Source organism: Myxocyprinus asiaticus, chromosome 50 (assembly GCF_019703515.2).
Source record: "Myxocyprinus asiaticus isolate MX2 ecotype Aquarium Trade chromosome 50, UBuf_Myxa_2, whole genome shotgun sequence".
Lineage (NCBI taxonomy): Eukaryota > Metazoa > Chordata > Actinopteri > Cypriniformes > Catostomidae > Myxocyprinus > Myxocyprinus asiaticus.
Window position 1 is genome coordinate 16,734,313 of NC_059393.1, and position 17,551 is coordinate 16,751,863.

General features: G+C 38.3%; 1 pseudogene; it reads right to left on the bottom strand.

The window, feature by feature from the left end:
• LOC127438902 (FRAS1-related extracellular matrix protein 1-like) overlaps window positions 1-11,658 on the bottom strand; it is a 39,111-nt pseudogene extending 27,453 nt beyond the window's left edge.
• Window positions 11,659-17,551: the final 5,893 nt, after the last annotated feature.

Consider the following 17,551-nt stretch of genomic DNA (forward strand, 5'->3'; position numbering starts at 1 on the left):
AAAGCTAAATCAATATTTGCTGTGACCACCTTTTCCTTCAAAGCAGCACCATTTATCCTAGGTACACCTGGACACAGTTTTTCATGGTTGTTGGCAGATAGGTTATTACAAGCTTCTTAGAATTTGCCACTGCTCTTCTATCTATTTAGGTTGTCTCTTCATGTAATCCCAGACTGACTCAATGTTCATGCCGTCTGTTTCATGGCTCACTGTTCTTCTATTCTATTTGCAAAAGGAATGTTTTGGAGTCTAAAATTAATGTTTACTATTGACTAGGGTGGCCAGATGTTCCGTTTTTCCTGGGACAGTCCCATATTTAAGCACTTTTTCAAGTGTCCTGACTTATTTTGTAAAAAATTGTGTTTTGTCCTGTACAAAAAAGCATGTGGATGCTGCTAAAAGTGTACCACACCAAGTGTTAGCGATTTTTTTTTTTTTTAAATTTTTTTTTATTTATTTATTTATTTATTTTTTTTTTTGGTGAAGCAAAGTTCCGAATCTGACAAGGTGCACACAAGTGAAGGACTTTTTGCTTATCATTCTGTTGTGCATGGCCATAGTTTTTGGTCAGCTGACTGCATTGTGAAATTGATCAAGAAATTGTATGATCAGAAATTTTCTTCTGCCTGCACCAAATCTGAAGCTGTCATATTCAACGTATTCCCTCCTTTGTCAGAGTAAGAAGTTCAAACTGATTTGGACAAGTGCTCGTTTCTCACATTGACAAACATTGACGCATTCAATCACACAGACATAAAATTGTTCCCTGTGCTTGTGTGTTACTTTAATCCACTAGATGGTATAAAAGTTAAGATAATTGAGTTTTCATCTTTGCCAGGTGAGACGTCTGATTTGCAAACTTACTACATTTCCAATGCAATTGAAAAACATGGCCTTGATCAAAAACTAGTTGCCCTCTGTGCCGACAACACCAACACAAACTTTGGTGGTGTTAAGAGAGCTGGTAAAGGCAAAACCTGGAGAAAACTGCAGTCAAAGTTAGGAAGGGAAATTTTGGGGATTTGTTGTAATGCACACATCATCCATAACACATTGCAAACAGCAGTGGATTGTCTTCCAATATATTTAGAGAGTTTTGCTATGAAGTTATACAAATACCCAATCTACACAGTGTGTGTGAAGGAGTTCAAAGACTGAGCGACTACTGAGAGACATCACAAAGTGGAAAGACATTCAGAGCAGCCTGAAAACTTCTACTCAAGAATCCCCACTCTCATACTGATTGACGAAACCACGTTCTTTGAGTGGGCTTGCGCAAAAATTGTCACTCATCGCATCACTGAGTGGAACATGAACAAGATGGCCATGTCTGAGAGATGGACAGACATTTTTCGTGAGCTGGAGAGCAAGACCATCAACTTCAGAGTCTTTTTTTTATTTTTTTTATGCCTGCCTGGGACATCTGCATCTGTGGAGCGTTCTCATTAATGAATGCAGCATGGACACTGGATAAATCTCGACTCAGTGTAACAGTCATGAAGGCAATGCTTTTCGTACGTCATAATTTTGGACTGGACTGCACTGCATTTTACAATAAACCCTTGAAAGACAAGCACACACTGAGAAAAATTGCTGCCAGCTAAAAGTACAAGGTGACAACAGTTACAGATGCATATGCACCCTCTACTTCGCATTGATCTGCGCCTAGGTAAGGATACGTCAAATTAATTTTTGCTGGGAGGGGGCTGCCCCATTTTCCACAAGCAGGAATCGGGTCACCCTACTATTGACACACTAAAGCTGAAGATATAAATAACCACAAGGCCATAACGATGTCTAAAACATTGGGGGGGTGGGGGTGGTCACGGGTGTTGAGGTAAAAAAAAAATAATGGTCCTTTTTGGTCCTTTAATATAGTAAAGGTGCTGAATGCAATCATTTTCTGAATAAAGGCCCAAAATTGTATAAGTTTTGGTTTTAAAAGATACATGTATTTTTAAAGTTCACACAGTACAAGACAAACACCGTGTCTGCATTGCCAGCAATTTGCCTGTTTCAGTCATCTTTTCTTTTTTGTGCTGTCTCAAAGAAAAGATTGATATAATTTTAATTTCTTTTCATCACTGATGTGTCTGTAAAATGACATGACTGTGTCTGCTGGCTAGCAAAAAGAAAATACACAAAATTATTTACTGCCCTCAAGATGTCCCTCATTGTTTTTTCCTCCCAGTAGAATCTTAACACCATATTTTCTTAAATAATCCTAGCGCTGCTCTTTTCCATACAAAAACAGTTCATATTGACCACTGCTGTCAAGGTCCAAAGAGGACAATGAATCATTATAAAAATACCATAAAAGTAGTCCATACAACACATAGCTGTTCTATGGCCCCAGAAAGCTTGGAATATAGTGCACTTGTCATATGGACTACTGATCTTTAATAGTGCTTTATATTATTTGTCCTTTATGAAGCTTGACAGCTCCTGCTCACTATAAACTGTTATTCTATGGAATAGAGCTGCTATTTCTCTGCTAATCTATTTTTTCTCTTATAAAAGTAGATTCTTAGGAGATGTTGTACAAAATTCAGAATGAATTAAAGACATAAATTATTTAGAAAATCTTAAATTGATTTTAAATTATTACCTAATAATATCTGCATTAAGAATATATGACACTGTCCTTGCCAAAACCTAAAAGCACAATAGAATTCACAAGTCACAGGTCTTACCATGTTCTAGTTCTGATCTAGGTGATAACGCTCTTTTTTTTTTTTATATAGTTAATTTTCTTAGACAATGTCAAGAGAATTTTCTAAAAAGCTGCTTCAAAAGCCTGCCAGATTACCACATTCATTCAATTCCTTTACAATATACAAACATTCACTCTTTGTCTTAAGCCTGACATGCTGAAAACTGCTCTGTTAATGTTTTCACATTCACAGTTATGAATGACATACAAATCACATATTGTACATGACATATTTTATATTAAAACGGCGAATATCACCAAATGGTGAATAGTTTGCACCCTTGGAAATTAATGTCAGTCGGTACAACATTTCAATCATAAAACAGTGCTCAAATGTTGCATGTTTAGTTAGATACTTAAATCTCACATGACACAAACACACTTAATCTGAACTGCTATCTGATGTGTGGCGCTGGAATAATCCACGAGGTTCCCAATAGCATCTTAAACTTGAGTCCCACCTTCATCGATTTGATTGGCTATTTCATGACATTGACAAGCACTGTTAGACTACTGAGCATGGTCAAATTGAAACTTTTTAAACCATTATGTTATTCCTAGAAAAACGTAATGATAATTAGACAGCAGTGCAAAGTATATTGTAGTTACGGCCCTGAATAACCATCTTAAGACAAAGGTTTTTGTGCAACATCTTATGTGCCTAAGACTTTTGCACAGTACTGTAAGTTCAATCAGTCAGCACGTTGACCAAGCACTCGCATCTGTGTATGCATACATGCGTAAAGTATGTTTCTGGCTTGAACATCTCCTAAGAGGGCCAAAAGATGCCTTGAAATTATTAAAAAATAGGTTAGAGTCAAAGGTTGGAGTCAAAAAGTTTAAGAACCCCAGTTATAGACCATCTTCAGAGCTCCATTACACAAACCTGTATTAATCAGGTCTAGATTTCCCAACAGAACACGGATTTGGTCTGTTTGAATGTTTGATCAATGACTTTGCAGATCAAGGAATGTCATTCATTCCAGGTCAGGTGAAGCCATTGTAGTTTATCTAATTATTTTCACATTTATCTATCCCACCATTTACAATATCATCACCTTGCCTGGATGAAAATGTGAAAAATAAGTTTTGCTTTCGCCCGTAGGCACACAAACTGGCTCTGGCTTTTCCCCATTGTGGAAAAAGAAAAATGGCGTCCTTCCCAGGCAATGGCTGCCGCCCACCGTGAAGCTGGACTCTGCCTGCTTGCCAGAGAGACAGAAGGGCAAGGTCACCAGACAGATTGAATGATGACTGGTTGCACAGCAAACCTAATTAGCAACATAATCGGGGGAAAACGACCACAAGTTCAATGGAGAAACAACTAAGTAATTGGGCCCAAAGGTGGCTGTGGGCATCAGGCCCAAAAAAAAGGAGGCACCATATAAACACTCAATGCAAGAGGACACTGGGCGGAAACTCAGGCAGCTGTCCATTTGGCCTAAGGAATTGGACTTACTCGGTGAGGACTTTCCCAAGGGTCGAGAGTCCCTGAGTTAGAGACCTAGGTGAGTAATTCCCAATCCCTGTCTAAGTTCTCAAGAGAGACCAGTCCGTTCTGGACCAAAACTCACTTCTCTGCTCAATCATGCTGAAATAACAGGCGCTTTTGGATTGGGTGGAGTGGAATTGGAGCCAAAGTTATGAAATAATTCTGTTCTCAGCCAGAGGGATCACAGATCCACACGTAAACATCAAAAACATAAACAGCAATTAAAGGAAGGGTTTTACTTAAAGTGGGAGCAGTTGTTTGAGTAGGCTGGAGGCTGATGCTGATCAGGTGGTCTTCTGTCAGGAAATGACACAAGGCACGGGGCCATGGGCCTGGAAATCCTCCAAGCCAGAAATCTCAAAACAACCTACCACAGCTTCTATGGGAGAACGCATGCAGCAAAACATTGCATTTAGTCCATAAATAAAATAAAAATGTGTCATTACCCTTACTACAAACTACAGATTTAATTTTATACAGTTTTCCTAAATCTGAACCCAATTATTAACAAGCTTTTTACCCCAAAAAATGAAAATTGCCATCATTTATAAGACTTTGTGCATATACTGTATGTATGTATGTATATACAGTTGTGCTCAAAAGTTTGCATACCCTGGCAGAAATTGTGAAATTTTGGCATTGATTTTGAAAATATGACTGATCATGCAAAAAAAAAACGGTCTTTTATTTAAGGATAGTGATCATATGAAGCCATTTATTATCACATAGTTGTTTGGCTCCTTTTTAAATCATAATAGTAACAGAAATCACCCAAATGGCCCTGATCAAAAGTTTACATACCCTTGAATGGTTGGCCTTATTACAGACACACAAGGTAACATATATAGGTTTAAATGGCAATTAAAGGTTAATTTCCCACACCTGTGGCTTTTTAAATTGCAATTAGTGTCTGTGTATAAATAGTCCAATGAGTTTGTTAGCTCTCACGTGGATGCACTGAGCATTCTAGACACTGAGCCATGGGGAGCACAAAAGAACTGTCAAAAGACCTGTGTAACAAGGTAATGGAACTTTATAAAGATGAAAAAGGACGTCAAAAGATATCCAAAGCCTTGAAAATGCCAGTCAGTACTGTTCAATCACTTATTAAGAAGTGGAAAATCCAGGGATCTCTTGATACCAAGCCACGGTCAGGTAGACCAAGAAAGATTTCAAGATTGCTCCTTGAAACAACCACATCGTCTTTTACCAGAGCAGCCTGTATTTCTCCTGAGGTTACCTGTGGGTTTTTCTTTGTATCCTGAACAATTCTTCTGGCAACTGTGGCTGAAATCTTTCTTGGTCTACCTGACCTTGGCTTGGTATCAAGTGATCCCCGAATTTTCCACTTCTTAAGTGATTGAACAGTACTGACTGGCATTTTCAAGGCTTTGGATATCTTAAAACGTATTTTAGCATATAAAAATGCGCTTTCAAACAGACACATGATTGTTACCAGTCCATAAAGCTTGGTAAACGAATGGGTTGACGGATGAGAAATGACCTTGTGTTGTACATCTGGCCTCTGTGCGGAGGCATGCAAAGACATAAGTCTTTACAATCTGCTTCATTCAGGGTCTGTGCAAAGAAAAGGCTGTCTGCTGGAGTGGAAGGACAGCCGCTGTGGCTCTAAAGACATCTTTGGTTGAGAGGGCCCCTGGCAAAGTGTCGCCAAAGCATTTTACACCTGATTAGCAAACCCATGCAGTCCACCCTGACATACTGTATGTTTTTTTTTTAATTATGCCCACATGATAGATGGTTACCACATGGAAGGAAAATGGATTAAAGAGCAGGGTTGCACTTATAAGTTGTTAGCCTGCTTATAGAGACTTACTATGACACACCAATGGGGTAGAAGGCCATGGGAATTGCATTTGGATGTAATGTCACAGTTTTCATTTTTGGGTGAATTATCCCTTTAAGTGCTATGATTCTGTGTTTAATTCAGTTCTAGCTGCAGTACTTGGTTAGTGATATTTTGTGAATTCTATGGTAAGAGGCACAGAGTAATGGTAAACATCCTTTACCTCTAACACTTAAGTGTCCATTATAGGGGTCATCCACAGCTATGAAGGTGATGGCATGTATGTTGTCATTATCAACAAACTGTAAATGCTCCCAAGTAATTGGTCTGGATTGGCCTTTCAGTAGATCCAACGCTGTAAGAATGCAGATGTTTAGCTTCAGTCTTTCATGTAAAAGATGATATTTAGTAAGAGATTTATTAATTCAGTTAATCTGTGGATTTACCCATATTCCACGACACTCAAGGGGCATTTGTGTCTGTGCTGCGGATCGAGATGTGCACTAAGATAGGAGAACTCTCTGCAAATGAGCCACTGATGGCCTGAAACTCAACCTGCATAACATATGAGGTTAAATTCACGGAGAAACGTAAGTTTGGAGCATTGATATTAACTTCATTGGAATGTGGAGGTTTTTGGCATTTAGACCATGTCTGTTTGGAGCCATCTACATTATATGCTAGTGTACTCATAAATGCTGACAAATATAACTTTTAGCTGATTTTACTAGGAATGTCATAAAATATCAAAACATCGATTATTGATCTGCATGTTATTTTCACGATTTTTCCCGTTTTTGAAGCATCGATATATTAACATTAGCCAACATTTAAATTAGAAGCCTAATTTGTGTTTTCCAATTCACTGTCAGTTGGCCTTCTGTTTAATGTAGTCTGGTGTAATTGCTTTGGGAGACCACAAGGGAGTGATATTTACTGAAGCTGGTCGCACACTGGACGAGAAGCGCCTTGTCATGTGTTTTAAGGCACAGGTATCACAGAGGACATGAAGTTATAAAGGTTTTTGTACATCTTCAAGAATGAACAGTGACGTTGATGAGTTTGCAGGTTAGTGTATGAAACTGGTGTAACTGCGCAAACTGAACGATTAGAAATGGTGATGTTTATTATGCAGTTTCTCTTTGTGTAGCCTTAAATACGTTTCATTCAAGCTGTCAAACCACAAAAAGACATACTTGTAACTGAAAACACATTGTAAAGGCTATATGACAGATACATACTGTATACACAATAGATTATCCAGTGATGGCTAGAGTAAATAATCTAAGTCCTTTGATATTGATTTTGTTCAAATTTAATGGAAAATTATGCAAGTTTGAGCAGCCTCCGGACTTGAAGCTGGGCATTGCCGACGGATGGTGAGCAGTGGTAGTGGTGTGCATACCTTCATAGAAAGAAATTGTTTAGAATTTTACGCATTTAAAATCTAACCATTACTTTTTGACATCCGCCAGACGCGTCCATTGTGCGACAACCTTTAAGTTACCCTGCTGTTCACACTACCAAAGTTGTGTTGAGAAATATGTATGAGGACTATTGTGCAACAAGTAGCCCTATTTATATCTGAAAAATGCAGATATAGATTGATAATCATCTGGAAAATTCTGATTATCGATGCGTGAAAAGGCATCGGACCCAAGCCTAGATTTATGCATTTAAAATGTTGTCTTTCTTTTCTAGGAAAACAGACCAAAAATAATGATGTCTCATCCTGCAATCAAATGCCCTCTATAATGAGAATGTCCCTCCCCATAATTCTACCTGCAAAACGAAAGGCTATTGGCTATTTAAACAAAAGGGATGAGCACCTTTATACTGTATGTCCCACTCAAATGTCTTGTTTCAATAGGAAATACATCAACACAGGAAAGAAAACTGCACTTGTCAAGTGATTTCATGGGGTCTTCAATGCTTTTTACATTTTAATTATCTTGAAAGGCTAAACTAATAGATGTTTTTGAACTCATGGTATGATAGCAATTGATTTGGTGAAGTAAAAAAGCTGCAAAATACCTTTCTACTACCCTGTCAGATGTTATACATGTACAAAAGTCTTTCACCATTAACTAACCTCATAGTTTCTTCTAGCTGTGTTGCTGCTGTTTGGGGGCTGATAGGTGATTTTCATCTCATTTAGATCTTCCCATGAGAAGGAAGAGGCAATTTTGGTGTGATCATCCAGGTGAGTTATATATACCTCTGCTGGAGGTTTGGTCACGTTGAAGATCAGCTGGGTCTGAGAGGTCTCATCATCTTTTGTATCCAGGGCAACAGTCATCATGGGGGTCAAGATGAATTGATATACCTCCAAGATGAACGTAGACATGGGGGCAGCATGGGGGTGTTGATTCTGCATTGCCCCTTGGATCAGTACTGGAAACCAGATACTCTCAGTCTAACCAAGAAAAGTAAAGGGAGGACAGGAAAGTGGAATGGATCCTAAACTATTCAGTGCCTTGTTTTTTGTTTTTATATGATCATGATTGTGTCATGTTTACCTCCAACAGGCCTCGAAGTCTGGTCCCTAAACTCCACCCTGATTGGAATATAATCAATCTCAGGTGATGGAGGACTGAGATGCTGGTACTTCAGACCTGAAGCAAGGAACTCAGTGCAGTCAGTCTTCAGGACCTCTACTTCCCTTGTGTTGTAGTCACAGGCTTTGTTCCCTGGACAGGTGACAGTATGGTGTCCTTAAAGTTTGAAGGCAAATACTTAGTATTTAAAGAGTTAGTTAAAAAAAAAAGTAAATTCTGTCATTGTTTTCACCATAATGTTGCCATATGACAGCTGAGGATGTGCCCGTAATACACGGTCGCACATCACCTCTGTCTTTTGGACCATACACACAATACAGAGGCCAATTGCAGTCTGAATGATGTGTATACATGCTGGACGAAGCCAGACTACAAATTCCATTATCTAGGTCTATTAGTCTGACTTTGCATGAATCGGACTGATATGCCTTTAGTTGGTTTAAAACGTTTACATGACATTTTAAAAAGACATAGCGTTGTTTTAGTCTGACTGAAATCAGACTTTTAAAGTGGTTGTACATGTAGTGTAGTTGGCTTTCTCATGTTCTTGCAATACCTTTTCTTGGTCCAGGTTCAGAGGCCTGCATTGCTTTAAGATGATCTTGAATGACCAGTTAACCAAGCATGGGGATATTGGTCTCAGAGCTTAGGAGACGGACAGTGCAGCTCATGCCAGACTGGGTTTTGAAGGTAAGGACACTGCTATTGATGATACTGGAGAGAACATAGAATTCTGGAACCACCAAAGGAACGCTTCCAAGCTTTGTTAGGCTTTTTTGAGGTTCCACCACTTTAACCCTTAGAGGGATGGACTCAACAAAAGTCTCCGTGTCTGTAAACCTGAGGAAATGTATAGAAAGATGTATTCGTAAATGTTTTGGTATGGAAATTACATTAAGCCTCTTTGCAGCCAGTGTTGGAAAATTAATGATTATGACCCCTCAAAGTCTCACATATATGCCCTTAACATGATTGTATCCTCCTCTAGAAGTGGGCTGCCATTGTGGACATACTTGACCTCATCAGGTAAGAACTGGCTGTCAAATACCTGGAAAACAAAACTTTAACTCAACAACTTGATTTGCATTTCCTGAAGGAAATAACAGTGCTTGCAAGGCTACAAATAATATCAAGCTTAAGGTAAGCATAGGTTTTAGGCTGTGGTTTTATGTAAATGAAAGGCTGCATCAGAATTACTCTGACTGAGTAGCTCAGAGAGCTAAGATGCTGAATAACACTCACGGAGTCGCAAGTTCAAATCATGGTAGTAACTCCAGCCAGGCCCCCTAAGCAACCAATTGTTTGATAGGGAGGGTAGAGTCACGTGGGTTACCTTCCTTGAGGTCGCCATGTTATGGTTTTCACTCTCAGTGGGGCGCATGGTAAGTTGTGCGTGAATGCGTGAGCCTCTACATGTGCTAAAGTCTTTGAGGTAACATGCTGAGCAAGCCACGTGATAAGATAGCCTGGCTGACAGTCTGAGAAGCGGAGGCAACTGAGATCCATCCTCCGCCAACCAGATTGATGCGAGTAAAGCCTAAAGTATACTTTGGTCAGACACGAACGCTAGGCGTCTGTGTACAGGATGCATGACAGAAATGTTGTCATCAGCAGAGTGCTCGGGCACTGAATGCTCATAGCCTGATTTTTATAAACGTGTACTCTGAATGCACAGCATGAGCATGCACCTGAAATTATTTGCACTTATTAGTGGGTCCACAAGATGGCAACACTCTCAATTGAGCCGTTGTCACAAAGAAGTGCTAGAAGATATAATCGCAATTAAACATCAGGAGACGCAAGTGGAAAAAACAACAGTGGATGTGCACATCTGGGGCGCCTGTGTGATGAGGTCAGGAAATACCTGCATTTGTATAACTCTTGTCTGAAGGACTATAAAGGCATCTTTATGGGGCTAAATTCCCCTGGAGAAATAGCCCAGTATCTCATACCAGATGTAGCGCACATTCGGCAACTGCATGTGTATTTGCGCACAGTCAAATTAAATATAATTAGAAAGGCTAGCGTTTGACTGTATGTAGACGCTAGGCGTTTGCGTCAAAACCAAAGTATACTTTTGGCTTAACTGTGCCACTACGAGGAAACAAAGAGAACTGGTAATTGGGCATGCCAAATAGGGGATAAAAAGGGATAAAAAAGAACTACTTTGCTGTTGCCATGATAATCAGTATGTGTTTTCTGTGGTCTATGTATGACAAACACACAAAGTCTTTATAGTGTAAAGGCATCTATATGGTTAAATAGATGCAAGAAAGAAAAGGCTCTGATTGGATATCAGTATGCATATATTATGACGGCATAATATTTTATTATAATTTATATTGCGACCGTTCTATGATTGTAATCAGTGAGAGATTTTCAAACTTCCATCTTACATTTCATAAAATTATAAAGTTTATAAAGAACAAAAAGACAACACGCCAAAGGTCGCGTTCAGACGGAATGCGATCTTGCGCTAAGAAAATAAGCTAGACGCAGCACAACGAACAACAGAACGCCTTGTCAGGTTGAAAAGAACTTGAACCTTGACAATTGACATGGCATCTAAAAAATGTTGAAAAACCAGTGAGATGTGGCACAATGGTCAAAGATGGCCATCTAGCATGATTACGTAGAAAAAGTTGAAATGCACCGCAGATGGATGTAAAAACACGTTTGGTGTGAAAGGCCCTTAAGGCAGAGTCAGTATATTAAGTGGTTTAGGAACTCGGTGCAAAAGTTTAATACTTGGGGTTAGAGGTTTTAGTGTGAAGAAATATAATTTGTTTCATTACCTGAGGAGTGAGCTTTCCTGCTCTTTGTGTGATGGGCTCAGTGACCACTACTTCCACCTTACAGGCTTCAGATATCCCAAATGTGTGGAACTGAAGTTCTCCATCTGTTACAAACACAGACTGGCCCCTGGCTACCCAAATGTTTGCATTTAACAGAACCATACTCGAACTTTGTACATATGGCCAAAGGTGACTCAGTGTGAACAATGTCAAACCGAGGAAGGCCAACCCCATCTTTTCAGGCTGTTCAGTTGCTTTTGCAGGATGAAAGACAGGTTATGGATTTCAGTACAACTGAGATCCAAGAATATCTTCTTTAGATAAGCTGCCTTGCTGTCATTTCCAATGGTACACTGTATCAATATGAAGAATGAGGGAAAGCAAACCAAACAAATGAGTGTTATAAATACAATTTTATATCCATTAAATATGTACCTGGAGGCACCTTATATAACGTAGCCTTTATAATCTATTGTCTAAGCAACAAGACTCTTTAATTAGTTTGCTTTGAACTACAACAACAGCATGGGTTAGTCAGCCTGCCGTTGACTCAGTGCTGGAAACTGAATCAGGACAAACATCAAAGAAGCATGTAAACCACAGTCCTGTTATTTCCTATGCAGCCAAACAGTAAAGAAACCCAGAGCGCACAGGTGCTATGGCACTAAGGGAGAAGCCTGACATCCGTTGCGCTTTCATGAGCGCAATGAGAGACGCTTATTCACAGTGGCACGAATGTTCATGCAAGAGTTTGCTTGTTTTAAGCAATAAAACTTCATGTGAAAATGAGAGACTCTGAGGATGAGCTTCTCTCAAAAGACGTCAGGATTTTTACTGAAAAATGATTTATATTTCAGGTTGTTTCTCACCATCATATGACACAAATCGCATGAACAAATCTTGATACTTTTGGGTCGTTTTTAAGCATTCCATTGCATTGAAAAGATGGACCGCAATATTCATTAAACCATTTTTTTTTTTTAAATTATTATAAATTAAGAAAGTAATATGGTTTTGGACCTAGAATTTTAATTTAGGGGTGAATTGTTCCTTTAAGCTTTATAAAATCCTTACAATGGCCATAGTCACAGTTCTGTACAAGTACTTGTAATTTTCGTGCTCGATGAGTAACTTACAGTAGTTAATCAAACAAGTTTCACACCAAGTTAATACAGTCTTGCCTCATGGTCCAAACATCATGCTCAAAACTGTTTTGTAAATGTTTTGACGTTTGAGCAAATGGCCCATACTCAAATTTACAGATCTATTAATGAACTCCATTTCAAGAGAATTTATAATCTAAAACTTTAATAATCATATAATCAAGAAGACTTAAAAAGACTCCATGTTTAAACATGACTCTGCATCGACTACATGTGCACTTCTGATGTAAGAAACATTTGCTAATGTGCAGCCCTTCTACTTTCCGAACAGACAATAAAACCCTTTCAAAAGTTAGAAAGTTGCTAACTCATAAACAAACTTGAGAAAAGGGATGTGAGATTTGCATTCAAATGTTTTTTTTTTTTTGCAATGTTTCAGTCAAAAACAGAAAAGAGGATGGAGAGAGATAATATAGAAGCATTGTTAACATACCTACTGCTGAATCCATATTTGGCCTTTAGTTCCCCCAGTCTGTGCAGACTAACAGAGCTGGAATCCTGTCAGTTCAGCCCTCCTGACAGAGCCGAGAAGGTCTACCCTCAACTGCCCCCCTCCTGAATAAGACCACAAAGAACCATTACCGTAAAACAAACAGACACAGAAGGAGAGAGGAGTGAAAGATAAGAACAAGAGAGGGCTGTCATGTCTGTTTGCATTTGCCCTCTCGTTCTAACTTTAAACAGAACCCAGCAGAACGAAGGAAAACATGAAAAAAGGGGAGGAAAAGTTAGATCTGTAAACACAGGAAATGTGCAGAACAGTTCCAAAGGTTTATACTTTTCTGTTCTCACAAACCCAGATGTTGTTATTCCCTGAAGATGGCAAACCTCAGACCTCAATACTCTCAAAATGAGCTCCACAGAGTAAGAAGGTAAGAATGAGGAATGAAAAGGGAGAAGCAAGAGACTGGTTTATGAGTGAGCAGTTACTTTGAACGAATGAAATTAGCAGCAGCTCTGGGTAAGTTTTCAATTTTTCAAATGTACAAAAGGCAAACCTTTTAGCAGGAGCTATGATGTTTTATGGAACCGCCGCATTCATGAAAGAAATTTGAAGTAGAGTTTCGTTGGGTGGGGGAACAGAAGTAACCGTAACACAAAGATGTTTCGAAAAACTGGAGCCTGTAGACATCCGCACTTACATCATTCTGAAACACCCCTTTAGTCTGCCTATACACACCTTCCTCTTGCCCTACACTCTTAAAAACTGCTGTTAATTTACTTCAAAATATCAACAGTATAATCCTGTTATTTTTAAATGCAGTACATTACTGTTAATTTTGGTTGGTTAAATGACTTGGATGTAATATTACGGTATTTTACAGTGATTGCTCAAATGAAAGAAAACAGTACCTTTACAGTATTTTTTGCATTGCATTTTGGGAACACAAGACTACAGTGAGCCCACACGTGTTTAAGGGTTGATTTTTTTTTTTTTTTTTTTTTTCACCCATCTTCATCTGAATTAATAGGTGAGTACCCTTTTGATTTGCTTTTTAGCATAGCCATAAAACATTACATTTATGTTCAACTCATATTGTGCTGTGATAATGATTTTGGTAGCCTACCTGCCATCAGATTCCAATATCAACTAAATAAGCTGTTTGTTGTCAGATTGAATAATGCACTGGATTTGGGTTAATTTGTTAATTTGCATGTCAGATTTGAGATTGGAGTCTGAACTGACACACAAAACAGTGCAGAAACACCTCACTCAAGCGGTCAGTGTGGTCAGATAATGTTAACAACTTTAACGTTCAGATCTGGGCTGCAAATCGCAAAAGCATTGCAAGCTTAAATAGGTTGTAGAAACCATTGGTGACAATAATTTCTACAATCTACTTACGACGAAGTCGAAGTATACAACGCTTTTGGGAGATGCAGCTGTACAGCTGATAATGTTACGTTTCATGCAGGGATGCATTATATTCCTTCTCTTTTAATCTGAAAACATTGGTGATACTGGAATTGTATCTAACTTTTTAAACACTTGTTTCAGTGGGAAACCAACTGTAACTGTGACACCGAGTGCAGCTGGATTTCTGAAACACACACTTAACACACACAAACACTCTCTCACACACACACTCAATACACACAAACGCACATGCACACACACACACACAAACACTCTCACAAACTCACACAAACACTCTCTCTCTCACACACACACTCAATACACACAAACTCACACAAACGCACACGCACACACACACACACACACACACACACACACACACACACACAAACACTCTCACAAACTCACACAAACACTCACACACACACACACAAACAGTCTCTCTCTCTCACACACACACTTAATACACACAAATTCACACAAACACTCACACACACACAAACTCACACAAACACTCACACACACACAAACAGTCTCTCTCTCTCACACACACTCAACACACAAACTCACACAAACACTCACACACACACAAACAGTCTCTCTCTCACACACAAACTCACACAAACTCTCTCTCACACACACACTCAACACACACAAACTCACACAAACACTCTCACACACACACAAACAGTCTCTCTCTCACACACAAACACACAAAAACACACTATCTCTCTCACACACACACATGCACACACACACAAACTCACATTAACACTTTCTCAGACACTCACACACACTGTTTTAGTCATTCATTCAGCCACTTTCTCAGTTATTTACTGAGTGTTTGTGTCCAGAGTTCAGTGTTTGGACAGACAGAGATTTGTTATTGTTTGTTATAATATGTATTTATTATTTATGTGGCTGAAATGTAAGTTTATTTACCCAAATCAGCTTTGGGCTTTGTTTTACCAATTGCCTTATAATTTTGTACAGATGTTTTGCAAGAATGGGGTTTTGCAAATAAAGAGAGACGTTTTGAAAAGACACTTTGAAGCTGTATTATTTGTCTTAAAAGTTTAAGTCACTATTTCAAAGGCTACATTTATACACTATTAAAACATGGTATTTTTTATTGCAAGACAAAGGAATAATTATTAAATACATTTATTAAATTACATTTATTAAATCACAAGGTTTAGAAAAAAAGTAAACACATTGTAGTCCTTTTTGCTAGCAGTCCATTACTCAATAGCTTATACAGTAGCATGTAGTGTATTTTTACTGTAGTTTACAGTAAAATCCTGCAAATATACCTCTTGTGAAAAGTGCAAATAAACAGTAATTAACTGCTAATCCTTTTGTCAGTATTTTACCATAAAGGTAGTAAAATAACAGCTTTATGCTGTATTTGCAAAAACAGTAGCAAACTGTAAATTTCAGCTACAGCAATATACTGTTAATTTTACAGTAACTTGCTGGCAACCCTGCTGCCAGTTCTTTACTGTTTCTTTTTTTACGGGAAAATTAACAGTGTAGGCTGACCCGTGGGACAAATGCCTCTACCCTACTGAGCAGCTCCGGTCAGCCCAGGACTGATAAATGTGGGCTGGTCACTCGTTTCTACCCCCTGCTGCCTCTGCATGGAGCTGAGAAAAAAGTCTGCTGCTGTGCCACTGGCTCAGTTTTTATTTATTTTTTTTAGTTTACAGAGAGCTATAGAACAATTACAAAAATACAGGATGCCATCCATTAAAGTTCTAGCTAGAATGTGAAATATAGAAATAAAGGAATACAAATATAAAAATAATGTATACATAAATATATATTAATAAATATATTTATATTATCTATCTATATATGCACATACATACATACATAATACAAAATAATAGATATAATATTCAGAAATAAGATACAGAAAGATATTCATCCAATTTGATCAGTCATTCATTCATTTTAAATTTTTATACTGTATATTGTTTTATTTTGCTTACATTTTCAAGATTCCAAAGGAGAGCTATGAATCAATTACAAAAATACAGGATGGAGCCATCCATTAAACTTTTAGCTAAAGTGTGAAATATATAAAATACAGAAATAGATAAAGTTCAAAAATAAAAAAAAGTGTTAATAAAATAATCAATATGGAATTAAATTCAAGAGTAAATAAATTAATGGAACGTTTTAAGCGCAGTACTATGCGATTCGCCATCTGTGAACATGGCCAGGTTTTTGACTTATTTTTCACAAAGAAAGCAAATTAGGCCTTGCACCATTTCATTTAAATGGACCTGCCATATATATTTGTGAAAACTGCCCCTGTTTTCGCACATATGCCCACATAGCATGTCCAGACTCAAAAATTGCTCTTAGATTTACACTCACGAGAATTGGGTAAGATGTAGAACACCGTCAAAGCACATAGTTCTGCGCGGGTATGAAAATAGGGCCCCAAGACTACTTTTTCTGTAAAAGTGCCAATATATATTTTTTACCATTGGGTCATTCTCATTTTTTATTTATTTTGTTGCTTAGGTCCTCCATCTAAATTTATTTAGAGCTACATCAGTAACTCAAATCATGCCACTGAAAAGGTTCAAATTCTATTTCAGAACTTCTCTTGGACAGCTAAATCTTTCTGAGGCTTGGTAACCCAGACACAAGAAAGCATGTTTATACCAGACTGAGCTAACAAGTCTGATTAACTTTTTACAGACTGATTTCTCCAATATCCTTAACTACTAGTGGTTCCTAACCTACTGTTTTCTTTATTGCTTTAGAGACCGAAAAGTGAATGGTGAAGAGCTTACATTCTAATGCATGTAACAAAAGTCTCCGGAGAGCTAAAGTGGTATAATGCATACTCTAATGAAAATACAACTTGTTGACCTACCTTAGTCTGAACGCCATTTTTCTTACTTGATGACAGCACCTCTTACGCTGGGTTCACATATCCTCCGTGAGAGGGGTGGTCGCGTTGGATGCTCACAATGGTCACGCCTCTACGACAAGAAACAGCAGCACCTACTCAAGTTTTCCACGGAATGACGGTACACGGACAGCAGCAAGTTGGAATTGCCGTGATGGTCTGTGGAGCTGGTGAGGCATAAAACTAAGCTTACTATGGAAAAGAATATTGAAAATCAAGGATTTGAAGGCCTATAT